Source organism: Herpailurus yagouaroundi, unplaced genomic scaffold, assembly GCF_014898765.1.
Source record: "Herpailurus yagouaroundi ecotype Mexico unplaced genomic scaffold, PumYag 190, whole genome shotgun sequence".
Classification (NCBI taxonomy): domain Eukaryota; kingdom Metazoa; phylum Chordata; class Mammalia; order Carnivora; family Felidae; genus Herpailurus; species Herpailurus yagouaroundi.
Genome location: NW_024412421.1, coordinates 11,818,679 through 11,843,292, shown reverse-complemented (window position 1 = coordinate 11,843,292; position 24,614 = coordinate 11,818,679). Strand labels below are relative to the sequence as shown.

General features: G+C 39.3%; 1 long non-coding RNA gene across 1 annotated transcript in view; it reads right to left on the bottom strand.

Annotated features, from left to right (window-relative positions):
- Nucleotides 1-24,259, bottom strand: part of LOC121045391 (uncharacterized) — an 84,366-nt gene extending 60,107 nt beyond the window's left edge. The window contains exon 1 of the long non-coding RNA XR_005797727.1: nucleotides 24,093-24,259. This is a non-coding gene — a long non-coding RNA (uncharacterized LOC121045391). The remainder of the gene's footprint in view (nucleotides 1-24,092) is intronic.
- Between the last annotated feature and the right edge of the window lie 355 nt (nucleotides 24,260-24,614).

Genomic DNA, 24,614 nt, shown 5'->3' with positions numbered 1-24,614 from the left:
ATTCAGGAGACAAAATTAATCAAACCCAAAAGCAAATATGATGAAAGGAAGTAGTACAGTATGTTAAACAAAAATCCAAAGCAATTATTGGGATAGAAGGAGGAGAGGAATGCATAACTACAAAATAATGTAGATACTATGTTTGATTGAGAAATGAAAATAGTGTTACAGATATATACAGAATATTCTCTTTTATCAAGTCTCAATTAACCATGTATTTAGAAAACTTTCAAAAGAAACTTCCTGAATATTTAAGCATTAACACTGCATGTCAATCCAACTAAAGAAAATAATTGAAGTCTAACCGAACTTATTAGTTCAAAATAATTAATTTTACTAAGTTACTGAATTTGCATTAAAAGTAATATCAGAATAATGATTTTAAAAAAAGATCTGAGGGCTCATCCAGTTCAGTCTCAGAATTCTATAATACAGAAAGTGAGTCTACTGAAAAAAAGTAACAGATTTCCATTTCCGTAAATATAGTTGATTATACTGAAAGATCTCCTAAAAACAATTAGAAATATTGAAAAAAAATAGCACACATCCTTTTAAAGTGTGTTGGCTGGACAGAAAGCAAATGATCTTCCAATAGAATATGGAATGAAAAACAAAAACAAATGTATGGGTAAAGCTAAATACATATTAACTGAATCAAACAATAATACCATTTGGGATACAGCAACACAAGTTGGTGGTAAATAAATAGGAATAAAGTGTTCGACAGCCCTAGAATTTTTATAGAAGCAGTAAAAGTACTAAATTACATTGCACTAAGTTAAACATGCATGCTTTAATTTTTGAGGAATCACAAAAAAAGAAAACTGACATTAACAATTTAGCAAGTGATGGAAATTGAATAATAACTTTTAAAATGATTAATCAGGGGGCGCCTGGGTGGCGCAGTCGGTTAAGCGTCCGACTTCAGCCAGGTCACGATCTCGCGGTCCGTGAGTTCGAGCCCCGCGTCAGGCTCTGGGCTGATGGCTCAGAGCCTGGAGCCTGTTTCTGATTCTGTATCTCCCTCTCTCTCTGCCCCTCCCCCATTCATGCTCTGTCTCTCTCTGTCCCAAAAATAAATAAACGTTGAAAAAAAAAATTTTTAATGATTAATCAGAAAAAGGCAAGGTAAGTAAGAGGAAAAAGAATATTGCCAGCGGGACAAATAAAGAACAAACAGTAAGCCAGTTATCAGAATAGTTAAGTGTATGGGAATGCAAGCTGGTACAGCCACTCTGGAAAACAGTATGGAGTTTCCTAAAAAAACTAAAAATAGAACTACCCTACGACCCAGCAATTACACTACTAGGCATTTATCCACAGGATACAGGTGTGCTGTTCTGAAGGGACACATGCACCCCCATGTTTCTAGCAGCACTATCAACAACAGCCGAAGTATGGAAAGAGCCCAAATGTCCATCGATGGATGAATGGATAAAGAAGATGTGGTATATATATACAATGGAGTATTACTCAGCAATCAAAAAGAATGAAATCTTGCCATTTGCAACTATGTGGATGGAACTGGAGGCTATAATGCTAAGTGAAATTAGTCAGAGAAAGACAAAAATCATATGACTTCACTCATTTGAGGACTTGAAGAGATAAAACAGATGAACATAAGGGAAGGGAAACAAAAATAATATAAAAACAAGGAGGGGGACAAAACAGAAGAGACTCATAAATATGGAGAACAAACTGAGGGTTGCTGGAGGGGTTGTGGGAGGGGGGATGGGCTGAATGGGTAAGGGGCATTAAGCAAGCTACTCCTGAAATTATTGTTGCACTATATGCTAATTTGGATGTAAATTTTTAAAAAAAATTTTTAAAAAAGGAAAGTTAAAAATAGAACTACCCTGTGATCCAGCAATTGCACTACTAGGTATTTACCCAAAGGATACAAAAATACAGGTTAGAAGGGGCACATGCACACCAATGTTTATAGCAGTATTATCAACAATAGCCCAACTATGGTGAGAGCCCAAATGCCCATTGACAGATGAATGGATAAAGAAAATGTGGTGTACATACATATGTGTATACACACACACACACACACACACACACACACACACACACACACACACCCTGGAATATTACTCGGCCATCAAAAAGAATGAAATCTTGCCATTTTCCATGACACAGATGGAGATATAGTGTGTTATACTAAGCAAAATAAGTCAGTCAGAGAAAGACAAATACCATATGATTTCATTCATATGTAGAATTTAAGAAACAAAACAGATGAAATTAGGGGAGGAGAAAAAGAGGGAAACCATAAGAGACTTCTTCATGCATAAGCGAGGGAGAGAGAGGCAGAGGCAGAGGGAGAGAGAAAAATCAATGAGAAAAATCAATGAGAAAAATAAATTCCACAACCCTGGAATCATGATCTGAGCTGAAATCAAGAATTGGATGCTCAACCAACTGAGCCACCCAGGAGCCCCCAGGAGACTCTTAAAGACAGAGAACTGAGACTTGATGGAGGGAGGTGGGTGGGGGATAGGCTTCATGGGTGATGGGCATTAAAGAGGGCACTTGTTATGATAAGCATTGGGTGTTGTAAGTGATATATCACTGAATTCTACTCCTGAAACCAATATTGAACTGTATGTTAACTAACTAGAATTAGACATCAAAACTTAAGTACAAAATTGAAGCAACTTAGATGATTGGATATTGGCACAAGGAAAGATTAAAGAACCAATGAAAGCTTTTTCTTTTTTAATCTGTGTGAGATGATGGATGTTAACTTATTGTAATTATGATAAATCATTGTGCTATACACCTTAAACTTTGTGTCAATTATATCTCAATAAAACTGGGAGGGGGTGTCCAGAAGTAAAACTTCAATGCAGTGTGAAAAATTTATAGCCTTTGTAATAACTGGGTCAAATGTAATGGTGAGTCAATTGCATACACAAGTTTAAAAACTGACACCCCCCCCTCACACCATATACAAAATTCAATTCAATTTTACATGAACTGTAGATCTAAAAGTCAATGATGAGGCGCCTGGCTGGCTCAGTTGGTTAAGTGTTCAACTACTGACTTCAACTCAGGTCATGATTTCTCAGTTCATGAGATCAAACCTGCATTGGGCTCTGCGCTAACAGAGCAGATCTTGCTTGAGATTCTCTCTCTCCCTCTCTCTCTGCCCCTTTCCACCCCTCTCTCTCAAAGTAAATACACATTTAAAAGTCAATGATGCAGAGCCTGAGTGGTTCAGTCAGTTAAGCATCTGACTCTTGATTTCAGCTTGGTAATGATCTCATAGTTCCTGAGTTCGAGCCCCATGTAGGAGCTTAGAATCCACTTAGGATTCTCTCTCTCCCTCTCTCTCTGCCTCTCTCTTTCTTTCTCTCAAAAATAAATAATAAACATTTTTTTAAAGTCAATGATAAAACAGTAGACTCCTAAAAATAAAATATAAGAAAATATCGGGGTGTCTGGGTAGCTCAGTTGGTTAAAGCATCCGACTTCAGCTCAGGTCATGATCTTGCAGTTTGTGAGTTCGAGCCCCGCGTCAGGCTCTGTGCTGACAGCTCAGAGCCTGGAGCCTGCTTTGGATTCTGTGTCTCCCTCTCTCTCTGCCCCCGCCCTGCTCATGCTCTGTCTGTCTCTCTCTGTCTCAAAAATAAATTAAAAATAATTTTTTTAAACAAGAAAATATCTTCATAACCTTGAAGTAAAAATATTGTAAGTGGGACGCAAAACTGCTAATCTTAGAAGTAATTTCTGCCTTATCATATCACTTTGGGCCCAGTTAAAGGTCACAGCAAATATCACAGGACATGGCTTCCAGACTGCCTGCCAACAGAGATAAAAGAAGCAAGCAGAAACAAGAGGAATAATCCCCAGTGAGACAAATTTTGGCCAATGAGAGATAGAAGATGGAAGATAAGAAGGAGTACCTTTGTCTCTCCAAGGTACTATTTTAGGGAACAGCGTCTCTGTCCCAAAGCATCCTATGATCTCAAGTAGTTGGATCTGCTGAGCAGTCAGCTATGTCTATTGTGGCTTATTGCAAAGCAGTGGCCACCTTCCTTTGAACGCCTTTCATCTTTCCCTGACTCACTTGCTTTTCCCGATCCCTTGAACTGCCAAGTGAATATATGCTGATTGCTTCAACACTAATCCTTGCCCCAGCCTCTGTTTTGGCACAGACCTGTGACAAATGCATTGATGGATGGATAAATGAATACAACAAATACTTATTATTATACCAAGTATGTCAATAATTATAACAAACATTATTGTAAAAATCACATGCGTCTTCCTAACTTGGAGTCCAGTGAACCTAATTGTGAAATTCTTTTAAATATATATTTAACCCTTTTTTTTTAATTTTTGCAGCTTTATGAAGATAGAATAGACATAAAACATTGTGTACATTTAAGATACACAATGTGATGATTTTATATACATATGTGTATAATATATACAAATACATATAGTTAATACAGGTAATTAACCTTATTATAGTATATAGTATATGTTTGTCCATATCGCAAAATGATTACAATAAGGTTGACTAACACCCATTACCTCACATAGTTATTTTTGTGGTGAAAACATTTAAGATTTACTCTCTTACAACTTTCAAGTATATAAAATAATATTGTCAACTAGAGTCACCATGCTGTACATTAGATTCCCAGAACTAATTCCTCTCGTAACTGAAAATCTGTACCTTTGAACACCTTCCCCTATTTCCCCCAGCCCATCCAGGTTCTAGACGCTGAGAAATCAAGATCATGTCACCAGTACATTTGGCATCTGGTGAGAGCCCACTTCCTGGGCTACTATTGTCTCCCTGAGTCTTCACGTGATGGAAGGGGCTCCCTGGATGTATTGTATAAAGGTACTAATCCAAGCTGTGAGAGCTCTGCCCTCATGACACAATCACCTCCCATAGCACCACCTCCATAGTCCATCACTTTGGGGATTAGGTTTCAACATATTAATTTGGGAAAGACCCAAACATTCCATCTACAGCAGGGTTGATGCAAAACAAAAACAAAAACAAACAAAAAAAATTCCTGTGTAAGTTGGAATAGAGGATGGTAAAACCTGGTGAAGACTTCAATAGTATCTGTATCTAAAGAAAGGTAAAATCTTTCAAACTGCTTTTTCTTTTTGGCACCTCTTATCTCCTTGTCTGCAAAGATCATTTGCACACTGGCCCAACTTTGAGAAAATAAATGTTAGGCTAAAAGGTTTACTCACCCTGTATCATGAAAAAGAAAAGGCTGGCAAAAAAAAAAAAAAAAAAAAAAAAAGACTGCCAAAAATGCTTCCAGGAAAAATTTAGGAGTATGTTCCTTTCTCTCCTCAGAACCAAGGCTCAGGGAAAATGTCAGGAAGACCATGCCAGAGGGAGACTACATAAACCTGGCAGGGGCAGCTAAACCTAAGGTTATGACAGTGGGAACAGGAAAAAATCTCTTTTCCACTTGCCCTGCAACTTCTGTTGTTCTGCAAACTGAATGAAGAAAACCATCTGACAGAAGAAATAAAATAATGCACTCCTCTCCAACTGTATGCCTATGAGCAGTAATATACAGAAGCATCCATTTAGGAAACAATTCTCAGAATGTGGATTTTAGAAGGGAAAATCACAAGAAGTAAGTTGTTGTTCTTAAGTTTAGTTACTGGACTTTGATTTTTTTATTTAATCCACTGGATTCAGGTTTAGGATTCATATTTGAATTAGATTAGGTCCTGTGCTGACTGTGCCATTCAAAAAGTTACATATAATTTTAATGTACATATAAAACTACAATTAGGGGCACTTGGGTAGCTAAGTGTCTGATTTTGGCTCAGGTTATTATCTCACAGTTTGTGGGTCCGAGCCCTGCATCAGGCTCTGTGCTGACAGTGCAGAGCCTGCTTGGGATTTTCTCTCTGCCCCTCCCCCACTTGCATGCGCACGCGCTCTCTCTCGCTCTCTCTCCTGTTTCAAGATAAATAAATTTTTAATTTTTTTTTAATGTTTATTTTTGAGACAGAGAGACACAGCATGAACGGGGGAGGTCAGAGAGAGAGAGAGAGACACAGAATCTGAAGCAGGCTCCAGGCTCTGAGCTGTCAGCACAGAGCCCGACACGGGGCTCGAACTCACGGACCGTGAGATCATAACCTGAGCCGAAGTCAGACGCTTAACCGACTGAGCCACCCAGGCGCCCCTAAATAAACTTTTAAAAAGAACTACAATTCAGTATATGTGTCTGTGTGTGTGGTCATATATGGGATTTTTTTATAAGATTTAGGAATTAAGGGGTTCACTGTATCTTGTTTTTTGAAACAACGATAATAGAGTTGAGAGAGCACAGGCAATTGGATTCTGAGACTCCTCTTAAAAGGCAAGAATAAACAAAATAAGCTATTTTTGAAAACGACATTTCATCTGGCTTTTTCTTACTTTCTAATTCTCTACTTGCTTACCAAAAGGCTTTAAGCATTTTTTGGAGCAGGAGGATTAAACAAAAGGCAAGCATGTTTCTCTACAGACTTCCCCATGTTCTCTCATCTCAACTTTTAATTAAAATAATGTCAGTTGGGGACAAGGGGAGCAAAATACAAAGGCAATTATGTACAGAAAACAAAACAAAACAAAACAAAAAAAAAGCCTATTTCACCAGAGCACAAGCTATTAGCACTTTCTTAGCTATCCGATCATCTGAATTTAAAATCACATGCTTAGCTCCTGTGAGGCATGAGCAACCAACTTTGCAGAAACAAGAGTCAACACCAAAGCAGAAAAAAGGAGCAGGGTGCCCTTGTGAATACACAAAGTCCACAGCTAAATAGAGAGTGTCAGGCAGACTACAGTAAATCCACACACGCCCAAGCATCATCCTGAGGGGCACCAGTGGCTATATGGATCACAAGGTAGACATGAGTACCTAGAGAAGCAGAAACCCTGGTTTTGTACAATGAAGAGCAAGAGAAACTATGGCCAGTGAGTCCATTGGTCCCAATTCCCACCGTGTGGTTTACATACCATGATTCAAGCAGTAACTTAAAGAGGTGATGGATTCAAACGGAGCAAGAGTCAGGCTTGCCCTTCTACCCACCACCGACACTCCCCGAGGCTTTCTAGAAAACCCTAAGCTCACCATTTTGAAAGCCACTGATCTGAACCTAACTGTTGCCGGTGCTTAATTCTCTCTCTAGAGTGCCTGGCAGATTTCACTTTTGGTCAGCACTGCCCATACTCTGCAAATAGGTGACAGATTTCAACTGGCTGAATATTTCCACCTATTTTCAATCAACTATAGCCATCTATTTTGTTTGGCTTGGGTTTCCTAGTGTGTGTGTTCCTTTGTAATGTTACATCAGAAATACACAGGTTTGAAAGACAGTGAAGAAGACACAAAATAAAATGGAAAAAGATTCCATGCTCCTGGATAGGAAGAACAAATATTGCTAAAATGTCAATACTACCTGATATAGGCCAAGATGGCAGAACAGCATGGAAGCTTTTTATGTGTCTCGCGCCCATGAAATACAGCCAGACCAACACTAAACCATCCTACACACCTAGAAAACCGACTGGAAGATTAACACAACAATCTGCACAACCTGAACCACAGAATTCAGCAGGTACGCGACATGAAGAGCTGAACTTGGGGAGCAAGAAGTCCCAAAAGGGAGGGAACCCCTTTCGGGGGCAGAGAGAGGACAGAGACTGGGGAGGGGGGATCATACAGGAAAAGCACCCCTCCCCAAAAGCAGCTGGAGAGAAAGTGGAAAATTGGAAACAGCCACAGGGACTAAACTAAAAAGGGAGAAAAGAGAAAGGAGAGGGTTTAAATTCCATTAAGACTGTAAACAAGGGGAGCACAAAGGCTCCAACTCCACAGCTCAATACCTGGCGGTGTTCTGGTGGGAAAGGTGATTCCCCAAGAACAGAGTGGGGTCCAGGAGGTTCTCGGGCCACACGGGGAAGAGCGGTTCCACTGCTGGAAGGACATTTGGTAGAGACTGTTGAAGCCACCTGGTCCCAGCAGACCCCAGAAGGCAGCCACATTCACTGGTGCTGGGGCAAGGTTGTTGAAGGTGAAGGCTGGTGCCAGATGTGTGTTGCCATTTTCCATGGTCCCTGAAATGCTGAGGCTACATTGTCTCACGATTTTGAGGTGGGGGGGCAGGCTGGCACCTGGCCGCAGTCTCAGGGCACTGGCAACAGCGGGTTCCAGCGGGCGTTCCCGGGTGCAGGAACATTCAGCCATTGCTCATTCAGCTATTGCTCCGTCAGACCCTCCCGCAGAGGAGCGGAGCGGGTCAAAGCCGCAGTCCTTCAGAAGTAAGGGACCGGGGAAAACAGCCGCATCTGAGACAAAACTTGGGAGAGAGGTACCGCCTGGGGCCTGGTCACGGAGAGTGGAAAAGCGGGGAGTGGATGAGAGCTGAAGACGGAGGACAACTGCATGATTGCTGATCCGGGAGAACAGATGCGGTGGCTGGATGGCACCATTTTTCACCTCTCCTGCGCATGTGCACCTGCAAGCACTGCAACAATCCACCCCAGTAAGCTAGCAACGCCATCTAGAGGAGAGCGGAGCTGTTACACCGGGCCCGGCCCAACTGGGCCAGCTTCGCTCTTCAAGAACACAAACCTCACCGCCGGCTTAATTTATGGACTATAAAGAACTACACGGACTGACCTCTAGGGGAAAACAAAGCAATTTCAGTCCTACTTTAATCTGTTAGAAGTTCATCTCTTCAATTTTTTTTCTCTCTTTTTCCTTTTTCTCTTTTACAATTCTTTTCTTTTTCTTAAATACAGAAAGAGAAAAAACTCATTTTTATTTTCAATTTTTATTAAAAATGTCTTTAATTTTTATTACTATATTTTTTGCTTTTGTGTAAATTTCTTCAAATTCTACTTTACTTCCATCATTTTATTTTAGTCTACTTCAGTGTACTCACCTTTTCAAATTTTCAAATAATTTCCTTTTTTTCTTTTTTCTCTTTTTCATTTCTTCTTCTTGAATGCAGAACTTCATTTTTACTTTCAATTTCTTTTAAAAATGTTTTTATTTAATTTTTATTACTATATTTTTTGCTTTTATGTAAATTTTTTCAAATTCTATCTTACTCCCATCATTTTGTTTCAGTCTACTACACTGTATTCACCTTTACAAATTCCCAAACGATTTCTTTTTTTGTTTTCTTTTTTCTCTTTTTTAATCTTTTTTCTTTTTTGTTTTTTTTCTTAAATACAGAAAATGAAAAAGTTCATATTTCTTTTTAATTTTTATTAAAATATGTTTCTAAATTTTTTTTCTCCTATATTCTCTACTTTTGTTTATTTTAGTCTACTTTAGTGTATTCATTTTTTCAAATTCTCAAACGATTTCCTTTTTTTTATCTCTCCCCCCCTTTTTTGTTGTTGTTGTTGTTTGTTTCTCTGTCAAACCACTTTCTACACCCAGACCAAAACACATCTAGGATCTAGCATCATCTATTCGATTTGTGTGTGTGTAATTTTTAATATTTTGTTAATTTTAATTTTTTTAATTTCAATTTTTCTCTCTTATTACTTCCTTTTCTCTCTTCAAAATGACAAAATGAAGGAATTTACCCCAAAAGAAAGAGCACGAAGAAACGACAGCCAGGGATTTAACCAACACAGACACAAGCAAGATGTCTGAACCAGAATTGAGAATCATGATAATAAGAATACTAGCTGGAGTTGAAAATAGATTAGAATCCCTTTCTGCAGAGATAAAAGAAATAAAAATAGCCAGAATGAAATTAAAAATGCTATAATTGAGCTGCAATCATGGATGGATGCAGCAGCGGCAAGGATGGACGAGGCAGAACAGAGAATCAGAGATATAGAGGACAAAATTATAGAGAATAATGAAGCAGAAAAAAAGAGGGAGATTAAGGCAAAAGAGCACGATTTAAGAATTAGAGAAATCAGTGACTTATTAAAAAGGAACAACATCAGAATTGTAGGGGTCCAAGAGGAGGAAGAGAGAGAAATAGGGATAGAAGAGTTATGTGAGCAAGTCATAGTGGAAAACTTTCCTAACCTGGGGAAAGACACAGACATCAAAATCCAGGAAGCACAGAGGACTCCCATTAGATTCAACAAAAACCAACCATCAACAAGGCATATCGTAGTCAAACTCACAAAATACTCAGGCAAGGAGAGAACCATGAAAGCAGCAAGGGAAAAAAAGCCCCTAACCTACAAGGGGAAGACCAATCAGGTTTGCAGCAGACCTATCCATAGAAACTTGGCAGGCCAGAAAGGAGTGGTGGGATATATTCAGTGTGCTGAATCAGAAAAATATGCAGTCAAGAATTCTTTATCCAGCAAGGCTGTCATTCAAAATAGAAGGAGAGGTAAAAAGTTTCCCAGACAAACAAAAATCAAAGGAGTTTGTGACCACTAAACCAGCCCTGCAAGAAATTTTAAGGGGGACTCTCTGAGGGGAGAAAAGATGAAATACACACACACACACACACACACACACACACATATATGTGTATATTTATATAAATATACACATATATATGTATATATATGTGTGTGTGTGTGTGTGTATATATATATATATATATATACATATACACACACACACACCAAAAGCAACAAAAGATTAGAAAGGACCAGAAAACACCACCAGAAACTCCAACTCTACAAACATCATAATGGCAATAAATTCATATCTTTCAGTACTCACTCTAAACGTCAATGGACTCAATGCCCCAATCAAAAGACATAGAATGGATAAGAAAATGGATATCCATAGAATGGATAAGAAAACAAGACCCATCCATATGCTGTTTACAAAAGACCCACTTTAGACCTAAAGACACCTTCAGATTGAAAATAAGGGGATGGAGAACCATCTATCATGCTAATGGTCAACAAAAGAAAGCCGGAGTAGCCGTACTTATATCAGACAATCTAGACTTTAAAATAAAGACTGTATCAAGAGATGCAGAAGGGAATTATATCATAATCAAGGGGTCTATAGACCAAGAAGACCTAACAATTGTAAACATTTATGCGCCAAATGTGAGAGCACCCAAATATATAAATCAATTAATCACAAACATAAAGAAACTCATCAACAGTAATACCATAATAGTAGGAGACTTCAACACCCCACACACAGCAATAGACAGATCATCTAATCAAAAATCAACAAGGAAACAATGGCTTTGAATGACACATTGGACCAGATGACTTAACAGATATATGCAGAACATTTCATTCTGAAGCAGCAGAATATACATTCTTCTCCAGTGCACATGGAATGTTCTACAGAATAGACCATATACCAGGACACAAATCAGCCGTAAGTAAGTACAAAAAGATCGAGATCATACCGTGCATATTTTCAGGCCACAGTGCTATGAAACTCGAAATCAACCACAAGAAAAAATTTGGAAAGGTAACAAATACTTGGAGACTGAAGAACATCCTACTAAAGAATGAATGGGCTAACCAAGCAGTTAAAGAAGAAATTAAAAAGTATATGGAAGTCAATGAAAATGATAGCACCACAACCCAAAACCTCAGGGACGCAGCAAAGGTAGTCATAAGAGGAACGTATATAGCAATCCAGGCCTTCCTAAAGAAGGAAGAAAGACCTCAGATACACCAACTAACCTTACGCCTTAAGGAGCTAGAAAAAAACAGCAAATAAAACCACAAAACAGCAGAAGGCAGGAAATAATAAAGATTAGAGCAGAAATTAATGCTACTGAAACCAAAAAAAAAAAAAAAACCAGTAGAACCAGAAGCTGGTTCTTTGAAAGAATTAAGAAAATTGATAAACCACTAGCCAGTTTGATCAAAAAGAAAAAGGAAAGGACCCAAATAAATAAAATCAAAAATGAAAGAGGAGAAATCACAACCAACACAACAAAAATAAAAACAATAATAAGAGGCTATTATGAGCAATTATATGCCAATAAAACGGGCAACCTGGAAGAAATGGACAAATTCCTAGACACATACACACTACCAAAACTGAAACAGGAAGAAATAGAAAATTTGAACAGACCCATAACCAGTAAGGAAATCCAATTAGTAATCAAAAATCTGCCAAAAAACTAGAGTCCAGGGCCAGATGGCTTTCCAGGGGAATTCTACCAAACATTTAAGGAAGAGTTAACACCTATTCTCTTGAAACTGTTCCAAAAAAATAGACGGAAGGAAAACTTCCAAACTCTTTCTATGAAGGCAGCATTACCCTGATTCCAAAACCAGACAGAGACCCCACTAAAAAAGAGACCTATAGACCAATTTCCCTGATGAACAATGGATGCAAAAATCCTCAACAAGATATTAGCCAACCGGATCCACGATACATTAAAAAAATTATTCACCACGACCAAGTGGGAGTTATACCTGGGATGCAGGGCTGGTTCAATATCCGCAAAACAATCAACGTGATTCATCACATCAATAAAAGAAAGGACAAGAACCATATGATCCTCTCAATAGATGCAGAGAAAGCATTTGACACAATACAGCACCCTTTCTTGGTAAAAACCCTCAAGAAAGTAGGGATAGAAGGAACATACCTCGAGATGATAAAAGCCATATACAAGCGACCCAACACTAATATCATCCTCAATGGGGAAAAACTGAGAGCTTTTCCCCTAAGGTCAGGAACAAGACAGGGATGTCCACTCTCACCACTGTTACTCAACATAGTATTGGAAGTCTTAGCCTCTGCAATCAGAAAACACAAAGAAATAAAAGACATCCAAATTGGCCAGGAGGGGGTCAAACTTTCACTCTTCGCAGATGACGTGATACTCGATATGGAAAACCCAAAAGATTTCACCAAAAAACTGCTAGAACTAATTCATGAATTCAGCAAAGTTGCAGGATATAAAATCAATGCACAGAAATCGGTTGCATTCCTATACACCAACAATGAAGGGACAGAAAGAGAAATCAAGGAATCGATCCAATTTACAGTTGCACCAAAAACCGTAAGATACTTGGAAATAAATCTAACCAAAGAGTTGAAAAATCTATACACTGAAAACTATGGAAAGCTTATGAAAGAAATTGAAGAAGACACAAAGAAATGGAAAAAGGTTCCATGCTCCTGGATAGGAAGAACAAATATTGTTAAAATGTCAATACTGCCCAAAGCAATCTACATATTCAATGCGATCCCTATCAAAGTAACAACAGCATTCTCACAGAGCTAGAACAAACAATCCTAAAATTTGTATGGAACCAGAAAAGACCCCAAATAGCCAAAGCAATCTTGAAAAAGAAAACCAAAGCAGGAGGCATCACAACCCCAGACTTCAAGCTATACTACAAAGCTGTAATCATCAAGACAGTATGGTACTGGCACAAGAACAGACACTCAAATCAATGGAATAGAATAGAGAACTCAGAAGTGGACCCTCAAACGTATGGCCAACTAATCTTTGACAAAGCAGGAAAGAACACCCAATGGAATAAAGATGGTCTCTTCAGCAAGTGGTGCTGAGAAAACTGGACAGTGACATGCAGAAGAATGAACCTGGACCACTTTCTTACACCATACACAAAAATAAACTCAAAATGGATGAAAGACCTAAATGTAAGACAGGAAGCCATCAAAATCCTCGAGGAGAAAGCAGGCAAAAACCTCTGTCATCTTGCCCTCAGCAATTTCTTACTCAACACATCTCTGGAGGTAAGGGAAATAAAAGCAAAAATGAACTGCTGGGACCTTGTCACAATAAAAAGCTTCTGCACAGCGAAGGAAACAATCAGCAAAACTAAAAGGCAACTGACGGAATGGGAGAAGATATTTGCAAATGACATATCACATAAAGAGTTAGTATCCAAAATCTATAAAAACTTAAACTCAACACCCAAAAAACAAATAATTCAGTGAAGAAATGGGCAAAAGACATGAATAGACACTTCTCCAAGGAAGACACCCAGATGGCCAACCGACACATGAAAACATGTTCAACATCACTCATCATCAGGGAAATACAAATCAAAATTTCAATGAGATACCACCTTATACCTGTCAGAATGGCTAACATTAGCAACTCAGGCAACAACAGATGTTGGGGAGGATGCAGAGAAAGAGGATCTCTTTTGTATTGTTGGTGGCAATGCAAGATGGTGCAGCCACTCTGGAAAAGAGTATGGAGGTTCCTCAAGAAATTAAAAATAAAACTACCTTACGACCCAGCAATTGCACTACTAGGCATTTATGCATGGGATACAGGTGTGCTGTTCTGAAGGGACACATGCACCCCCATGTTTCTAGCAGCACTATCAACAATAGCCAAAGTATGAAAAGAGCCCAAATGTCCATCAGTGGATGAATGGATAAAGATGTAGTATACACACACACACACACACACACACACACACACACACATACACACACACACTAGAGTATTACTTGGCAATCAAAAAGAATGAAATCTTGCCATTTGCAACTACGTGGATGGAACTGGAGGATATTATGCTCAGTGAAATTAGTCAGTCAGAGAAAGACAAAAATCATATGACTTCACTCATATGAGGGCTTTAAGAGACAAAACAGATGAACATAAGGGAAGGAAAACAAAAATAATATAAAAACAGGGAGGGGGACAAAACAAAAGAGACTCATAAATATGGAGAACAAACTGAGGGTTGCTGGAGGGATTGTGGGAGGGGGGATGGGCTAAATGGGTAAGGGGCATTAAGGAATCTACTCCTGAAATCATTGTTGCACTATATGCTAACTAATTTGGAGGTAAACTTTAAAAAATAAAAAATAAAATTAAAAAAATAAATAAATACACAGGTTTAGTTGTAGAGAGGGGACCTAAAGTTCCCTCGTCCCTCAAACACAGCAGTACTGAAGTCAGAAGACTTCAAATTCCAGGAATCCGGGCTGCAGAGTGACAGAAACATCTCCAGGGGCTCGTGCGGACAACTTGGCAGGCCATAGGTGTGTGACTACCAATTGGGAGAGATAAAATGGGTGGCAAAGGCACAGAGGGGAAGGATCTCCTTCTGTGGAGAGACAAAAGGAAGAGAAAGAGAGGCTGTGGAAGTGTTAGGATTGTATCTGGACAAAAGAAAAACCATGGACCAGAAAACGGAAAAAATGGAGAAAGAATCAATTTCTAACTCAATCCAGAGTTGCGAGGCTTTCTTCAGACTGGGGCCTGCAGCTCTATACATGTGCCTGGAGGGGGAGGGGCAGCCCTGGGCTTGGTAGCCAGCTCAGAGGCACAGATGGAGAGAGCAGAACCATCCCTTGAGTGCTGTGGGAAGAAGGTATATAAACGCTCCAAGGGCAAAAGACCCTCCAGGCACCCACCAGCCAGAGGCCCTTTGTCAACTGTCTGGGCAGAGTGGCACTACCCCAGAACCAGTGTGTATGGACCAGGATCCTTTAAGACATTAGGGTTTGAATCCCAGGTGAGTGCCTGAGACGTGCGAGTGACTGGAGTGAGGTTAACTCATGCCCACACATTACTGTGAGGACGGCCTCAACAGAGTGGTTTGGGTCACCCAATCCCGGGAGGAAAGACCGGGGGTGTCTCCATTTTTCTCCCCATTACCAATAAGGTGAGGCTTCAAGGATCAGGACAGCAGGCCCACAGTTGAGGTGGAACCTGCCTACACCAAACCACGCCCCTCTGTGCCTGGTAACTGCATATCTACGGGCCAGAGATTGACACTGACCACGCCCGGTAGACCCCCCTCCAGAGGAGCGCAGCCCCCCCGGTTCCAAGGCACCATCAGGTATCAGTCCAGTGGCTTTGCATCTGATTTGATTCTTGGTCAATTCTTATTTTATATATATATTTTCCAATTCCTTTTCTTCCTCTTATTTCTTCCCTTCTCTATTTTGGTTGTTGGTTTGTTTAAGTAGACATTATCTTTTTTTTTTTTTAATATATGAAATTTATTGTCAAATTGGTTTCCATACAACACCCAGTGCTCATCCCAAAAGGTGCCCTCCTCAATACCCATCACCCACCCTCCCCTCCCTCCCACCCCCCATCAACCCTCAGTTTGTTCTCAGTTTTTAACAGTCTCTTATGCTTTGGCTCTCTCCCACTCTAACCTCTTTTTTTTTTCCTTCCCCTCCCCCATGGGTTTCTGTTAAGTTTCTCAAGATCCACATATGAGTGAAACCATATGGTATCTGTCTTTCTCTGTATGGCTTATTTCACTTAGCATCACACTCTCCAGTTCCATCCACGTTGCTACAAAGGGCCATATTTCATTCTTTCTCATTGCCACGTAGTATTCCATTGTGTATATAAACCACAATTTCTTTATCCATTCATCAGTTGATGGAAATTTAGGCTAAGCAGATATTATCAATCTATTCTTTTTACTCTTCTGTATCTCCTTCTTTATTTTCCTGTCTCTCTCTGAATTAAGCCATATAGTTTCTCTGATTCTTTGCCTGGTCAATATTTTTTTCTTCTTTTCTTTTTCCCTCCCCTGTCATTTCTTTGTATGGGATAAGGCTTCCTCCACCACCCCTCTCTTTTTAAATATTTTACAGGGTTACTTCAACAAACAAATCAAAGCACACCCAGTGGAAGGTCCAAACCACCACTATGAGTAGGGAGATAAAGCACAACAACAGACAGCACACAACACACTCCAAAAACACCTCCTGAAGGGCCAGACCCTGGACAGCATATGACCTCTTTTCAATACAGTGCTCACAAGTGCAGGACACATATCAAGCTACTAAAACACATAAAGGACAGAAAACTAGCCAAACTGGGCTTTTGAGGAAGCCCAATCTTCCAAAGAAGACATCCAGATGTCCAACAGACCCATGAAAAGATGCTCAACACCACTCATCATCAGGAAAATACAAATCAAAAACCACATTGAAATACTACTTCACACCAGTACTTCACACCAGTCAGAATGACTAAAGTTAACAATTCAAGAAACAGTAGATGTTGGCGAGGATGTGGAGAAACAAGAGCCCTCTTGGACTGTTGCTGGGAATGCAAACTGGTGCAGTCACTCTGGAAAACAGTGTGGAGGTTCCTCAAAAAATTAAAAATAGAATTACCCTACAACACAGAAATAGCACTACTAGGAATTTATCCAAATGATACAGGAGTGCTGATTAATAGGGCACATGTATTCCAATGTTTATAGCAGCACTTTCAACAAATTATGGAAAGAGCCCAAATGTCCATCAACTGATGAATGAATAAAGAAAATGTGGTTTATATATACAATGGAATACTATTTGGCAATGAGAAAGAATGAAATCCTGCCATTTGCAACAACATGGTTGGACCTGGAGGGTATTATGCTAAGTGAAATCAGTCAGAGAAAGATAGATATATGTTTTCACTCATATGTAGAACTTGAGAAACTTAACAGAAGACCATGGGGGAAGGGAAGGGAAAAAAAGAGTTTCAAACAAAGAGGGAGGCAAACCATAAGAGACCCTTAAATACAGAGAACAAACTGAGGGTTGATGCCGTGTGGGGGAGGGGAGGCAGGGAAGAGGTGAAAATGGGTGATGGGCATTGAGGAGGGCACTTGTTGGGATGAGCACTGGGTGTTGTATGTAAGCGATGAATCATGGGAATCTACACCTAAAGCCAAGAGCACTGTATACACTGTATGTTAGCTAACTGAATGATAAATTATATTTAAAATAAGTAAACAAAAAATTTTTTTTAATTTTTGAAAAGAGTGATGGGAGTGGAAAAAAAAGAAAGAAAGAGAGGGAACATAAATTATATGTATATCAGGAATAAAGAGGAAATATCACTGCAGATCTATAAAGATGTTAAAGAATGATAAGAGAATATATGGACAACTTTATGCCAATGTATCTAACAAGTTGGATGAAACAGATACATTTTTTGAAAAATACAATTTACCAAAACTTATACAAGATAAAACAAAAAATCTGAAGAGCCCTATAGTTTTACAAATTTATTATAAAAATAACATTTTCCCTGTTTGTATTTCATACCTGATATTTTAACAGAGTGTCTTAATGTAAAGAAAAGAAAAATACACACGTTTATAAAGGTGGTTGCAACAAAGGAACATTAATGCATATTTTTAAACATCTAGTATGTGAAAAGTGTTTTAAACATATAGCTCACTTAATCCAGATGAGATGAGCATTCTGTCATACACATGGGAAAACTGATCTGGATCATGCTGCTTGGCCTCTCTGAGCTTCAAACACCTAACAAAGAAGGAAACTTAGAGCTGATATCATGCACACATACAACACACAACACAACACACACACACACACACACACACACACACACACACACACACCCTTATTCCTTCAACAAATGATGACCCATGGGGGCCCTAGGGATCAAAAGTAACTTTCTTTAAGTCTTTCTTTTTTTAATGTTTATTTATTTATTTTTGAGAGAGAGCACACCAGCAAGCAGGGAAGGAGCAGAGCGATAGAGAGAGAGAAAAGAGAAAATCCCAAGCAGGCTCCATGCTGCCAGCACAGAGCCCAACAGAGCGCTCAAACTCACAAACTGTGAGATCATGACCTGAGCCAAGATCAAGAGTTGGACACTTAACCAACTGAGCTATCCAGGTGCCCTTCTTTAGGTCTTTTTAAGCAGGCTAAGTCATCTACTAATGTTTATCACAAAAAGAAGGGATATATTTGAACTGATGATTGGGTGTAGGCTTTGTTTTAAAGAGGATCTGATTCCCGTATTGGAGTTTTTAGTGGCAAGCAAAATTGACTCTTCTATGTATAATCAGAAAATATGTGTGCTTATCTCCACCACCTACTAGATTTGTGTCTTTGGCAACTTATTCAACTCCACTGACACCCAGCTGTAGAATGGGGAGTCACAAAGACTCCACGTGGGGTGGACTAGGGCTCTGAATTTGATAACAGATATAAAACACCTAATACAATGCCCAATAAATGAGTTCCTCTCCTGCCCCCATCTTACATGGACAAAGAAATGCTGACCCTGAAGATGGAGAAGGAAAATAAGCAATGATATAAGGCTACTTTAGAGTGGAGACAGTTTTAGTAGAATCAGAAAGCAGTTTCCAATAATGGGCCCCATCCACAGACAGCCCAAGATGTAGAGTAACAAGCATCTTAGCATTTTCAACATTTTTCTTCCATCATGTTAAAGGGTGAGTGACACCAGCAGGTGCAGAAGTCATCTTATCGGCAATTCCCACAAAACACCCTGGCCAGGCATGATAGCAGACTCTGAGGTAATGCAAAGTTATGTCAGTAAACAAGGCAAATATAGCCCATTGTTCTGAGATGCAGCCTCAATTCCAAACACACTCCTGTGTAAATACATGTGACTGAGGGAAGCAGGTAGGGGCGGGGGTGAGGGGACAGGGCATCATATGACAATTCAAATAAGCCCCTTTGACTCAGGATTGCATGCAATCAGGAAAGTCTGAAAAGTGAAAGGGAGACATCTAAAATATTTGTGCTGGACAACTTCCAGAGGTGCACTGGCCCATAAGGATTTCATGATTCCAGCGAACTGTTTATTCTACATAATGAGCAGTCATGCGGGTAAGTAGAGAATCTGCAGAAAGAGTACCATACATTTGCCAAGTGTTAATGCAGTTTCTAATTGAGCATCTCCAGTTGCCCATTCAGTGTTCATACAATCAAGTGAGAAAGTCTTTCCTAATGTCCTAAAATCTTCTTCACTGTAATCAGCACCCATCGTTTCTGGTCTTACTTCTAAGGGCAACGTAAATCAAGACTCACTCTCCACAGTGCAACTCTCCAATATCCTAGTTCTTCATTCCTAGAAATGTCCTAGTTTGTCAACCTTTTACCTACAGGACCCCAGAAATACTTACTTCAGGTAGATAAGGGCTGAAGGACAGTAAAATTTTCACTTTGTTGCTTTTAATATGTTAAGTAGGCTCTACAGCCAACGTGGGGCTTGAACTCATGACCCTGAGATCAAGAGTTGCAGATGCCTTAATATTTGACTTGTATTAACTCATTCCAAGCACTCAATTTTCTGACAAACCATGTATCAACTTGATGATAAATACATTCATCAATGAAAAGGCCAAAATTTACTGAGTTCTCAGTATGTGCTTTAGGGGCTTTACGTTATTTTTATTACTTTATTTCATCTTCTTATCTATTCTGGAAAGAAAGTGTTGTTCAAACCATGTATGAGTGAACAAATTAAAGCCAGTCTAAGGTCACAGAGATAGAAGTTACAAATTTCCAAGATCAAATCCAGCTCTGTCTGCTCTAGAGCCCATGCTCAAGCCTGCCAGTTTCTTATGGTCCTTGTTCAGTTGAGCTACAAAGCCAACTATAGTCATCCCCCACACAGGGTTACACAGGCTTAATTTTTTGTTAATCAACGAAGCACTCTGACACACATCAATTAAAGAAAAACAATAATTTTCTGAACTTCAAATCTGTGGTGTGCTCAGCCTCCACAGTTCTATCTGGGAGAAAGGAAAAGAACGAAAATGAGCATGAGAGAGTGGGAGAGAGAACTTGCCCTTGAGGGACTTTTGATGGAATGAGGAATTTGAAATAAATTAACTTAATTCGGTTAGAAAATATTACCAGGCACACCACTGTTGTTCAACATAGTACTGGAATCCTTAGCCTCAGTAATCAGACAACAAAAAGAAATAAAAGGCATACAAATTGGCAAGGAAGAAGTCAAACTTTCACTCTTCCCCGATGACATGATACTCTACGTGTAAAACCCAAAAGACTCTACCAAAAAAACTTCTAGAACTGATACATGAATTCAGCAAAGCCGCAGGATATAAAAACAATGTACAGAAATCAGTTGCATTTCTATACACCAATAATGCAGCAGCAGCAGAAAGAGAAATCAAGGAATCTATCCCACTTACAACTGCACCAAAAACCATAAAATACCTAGGAATAAACCTAACCAAAAAGGTAGAAAAAATTACAAGGCGTGACATGATAAAATGTTAAAAAGTGTAAGGCCATGTAAACTCAAGGAACATAAAATCAACACAAAATGAGGCAGCCTTAGAAGGCTCCATCTAAGAGCTGGAATGTAAATCAGTTCTTATAGGCTAAGTCAAATAAGGATAGTCAGGTAAGTACAGAAACTGCCGTTATTCAGTCTACCAGCCAGTATTCTTGATTACATGTCTCAGGAACCAATTCTAACTTACAAGAACTTATTGGAATGATACACTACACCTCACACAATCAACAGGAAGTGGAGAGCAAAGGTAGGAAAATGGATAGGAAGCAAGGGTGGCTACAGATCAGTAAAACACAGCCAAGTTTATTTGGTAGGATTAGTCTGAAGACTACACCACTCACTAGCAACCAGAAGTCTCTGGACAGCTGATACCACCATAAAGGACTCTTCCCTCAGCTGTTGTAATCAGGAGTTTCTAAACTGCTCTTCAACACTTGTATAACTCCCTCAAGATTACAAACAAAAGAGAAGGTGGAGGAGGAATAGGGGGGAAAAAGGAAGAAACATAAGAAGGGAGGAGAGGATGAGAAGAAATAAAGACAAGGGGGAGAAGGAAAAGTCCTTGTTAATAGATTCCATAAAACAGGTGTCTTGGGGCACCTGGGTGGCGCAGTCGGTTAAGCGTCCGACCTCAGCCAGGTCACGATCTCGCGGTCCGTGAGTTCGAGCCCCGCATCGGGCTCTGGGCTGATGGCTCGGAGCCTGGAGCCTGTTTCCGATTCTGTGTCTCCCTCTCTCTCTGCCCCTCCCCCGTTCATGCTCTGTCTCTCTCTGTCCCAAAAATAAATAAAAAACGTTGAAAAAAAATTAAAAAAAAAAACAACAGGTGTCTTGGATGCCCAAGTGGGGAAAGAAAGATTCCCCCCAATTCCTTAACCCAACCACCTTCAGCTTCTGAAACATGAGGCACTCCTACATTATATATAATAGTGAACCTATTCTCAACAGAAAGTATTCATTCTGGGTAGCCTCAAAGTTTAAACTCCCCTCCTCCCTTAAAAAAAAATCTCCAAAAGGCCTCGAGATTTCAACAAGTGCTGAACTCTTAGTTTGTTAAGAAGTTGTGCATTTTATGTATGGTTAAACAATGTTTGTTTGAAAAGAAGACACATGAGGATCCTGAGAAACTTAACAGAAGACCATGGGGGAGGGAAAGGGAAAAAAAAGTTAGGGAGGGAGCCAAACCATAAAAGACTCTTAAAAACTGAGAATAAACTGAGGGTTGTTGGGGGGTGGGAGGGAGGGGAAAGTGGGTGATGGGCATGGGGGGGGGGCACCTGTTGGGATCAGCACTGGCTGTTGTATGGAAACCAATTTGACAATAAATTTCATATTAAAAAAAAAAGAAAAGAAGACACATGAAATTTAAAGTATCTTAAGTTGATTTTAGTGTTCCATGTATTCTATACAGAAATTCTCCAAGAATTTCTAGGATCTTTTAATGCTTCAAGAACCAGCATCATGATTCCCAAGGAGAAGTATAGCAATGCTGGAAATTCTGTGTTCCTCAATATTAGCAGTTTTATATTTTCCAAGAGCTTCAAAATGCCACATGGAATACATCCAAGGGAAAGCTAGAAAACACTGAAGTCTTAGGAAAGCAAATTCCCTAACGTAAAAGAATTTTCTGTCAGTGTGCTGCTGAAATTATCATGGAGATAAAGCACAGAAACCAAAGACAAAGCCAAGTCACTAAAGACTGCCTAGAAGATGGAAAACAATATGGAGGCTCCTCAAAAAAGTAAAAGTCATATGATCCAGTAATTCCACTACTCAAAAAAATACAAAATTCCATTTACCCAAAAAATATGAAAACACGGATTCAAAAAACCTCCCTATGTTTATTTCAGCATTATTTACAACAGCCAAGGGGTACCTGGGTGGCTCAGTCAGTTAAGCATCCAACTTCGGCTCAGGTCATGATCTCACAGGTCATGGGTTCGAGCCCCGGCTCTGGGCTCTGTGGTGACAGCTCAGAGCCTGGAGCCTGCTTTGGATTCTGTGTCTCCCTCCCCCACTTGCTCTCTGTCTCTTTATAAAAGATAAAGAAACATTTTTTTTAATTTTTTAAATAAAGCTTTACAATATCCCAGATATGGAAGCAACCCAAGTATCCATCCATAGATGAACGGATAGAGATGTGGTATATATATCTATATAATGGAATATTATTCAGCCATAAAAAAGAATTAAATCTTGCCATTTGCAATAATACGGATGGATCTAGAAGGTATAATGCAAAGTGAAATAAGTCAGAGAAAGACAAATATCAGATGATTTCATCCATGTGTGCAATTTTTTTATTTTTTTAAGTTTATTTCTTTTGAAAGAGAGAGAGAAAGCACAAGAGCACATGGGAGGGGCAGGGAGAGAGGGAGAAAGAGAGAATCCCAAGCAGGCTCCACACTCTCTGTGTGGATCCCAATGTGGAGCTTTAACTCACAAATTACAAGATCTTGACCTGAGCCAAAATCAAGATTCGGATGCTTAACTGACTGAGCCTCCCAGCCACCTCTCACCAATTTAAGAAATAAAACTAATGAAAAAAAAAAGAAAGAAAGAAAACTAATGAACAAAGAAAAAAAGACACCAAAAAATCCCAGAACCTTAAAGACAGAGAACCAACTGGTAGTTCTCAGAAGGGAGGTGGGTAGAGGATGAATAAAATAAAGGGGCTTATGAGCACACTACCACGATGAGCCCTGAGTAATGTACAGAATTGTTGAATCATTATATTGTACACCTGAAACCAATGTAACTCTGTTAACTATACTGGATTTTTTAACAAAAAATAAAATAAATATTTTTAAAAGAATGCCTATATACACATAGACAATGACTCATATATAAATATACTGTGGCCAATAGGGTAAGGAGATTAAAATTATTGAGACCCTACTCTGTGTCTATCCATGTATCAAGAATTTTACATGTATCAATTTGGTCAGCAAATTTATGTATGTGCCTTAATTTCTAGCCATTTACTTCACCTCTTTAAGCCTCATGTTATCCATCAGTAAAACTGGAACAAATATTCTTACCCCAATTATCACACTGGATTGTTCAACAGATCAAACAAATGCATAAATGTAAGAAATGTTTCAGAAACTCACAGGCAAGGGGCTGTGCTGGTGACAGTTACATTTGATGGCTAAGCCCCCATCTGAGCTCTCCAAACATTCAGGGCAATGTTCTGTTCTTTGCTTTGCTGCTCCTCTGAGAATCTCAAGCTGGAAGCTAGCATACTTTTAAATGCAGCTCTGCTCGCTCCAGGACACAAATCCACTCTGTAAAAGATAAATTGAAGCTTGTTCCTAAAAGTACACTGGAAGCTACCAAGGGAGAAGACTTATCAAAGAGAGGACATCAAGATGTCACTCATTCCTCCCATCTGTACCTGTGATTGAGAAAAATGTTTCCTTTAACACAACTTGATATTTGAAAAGAAAATGACAAAATGAGATCCCTTCCCTTCATCATTTACATTATGCCATAGGGGTACATATTTGATCTAAGACATTTTGATTTATGCCGGTTGGTAGGATGCACCCAATAACGGAAACAGTCTATTCCTAGGAAATGTGTGTGTGTAGATATATATACACACATATCCATATGTATGTGTGTGCGTTAGA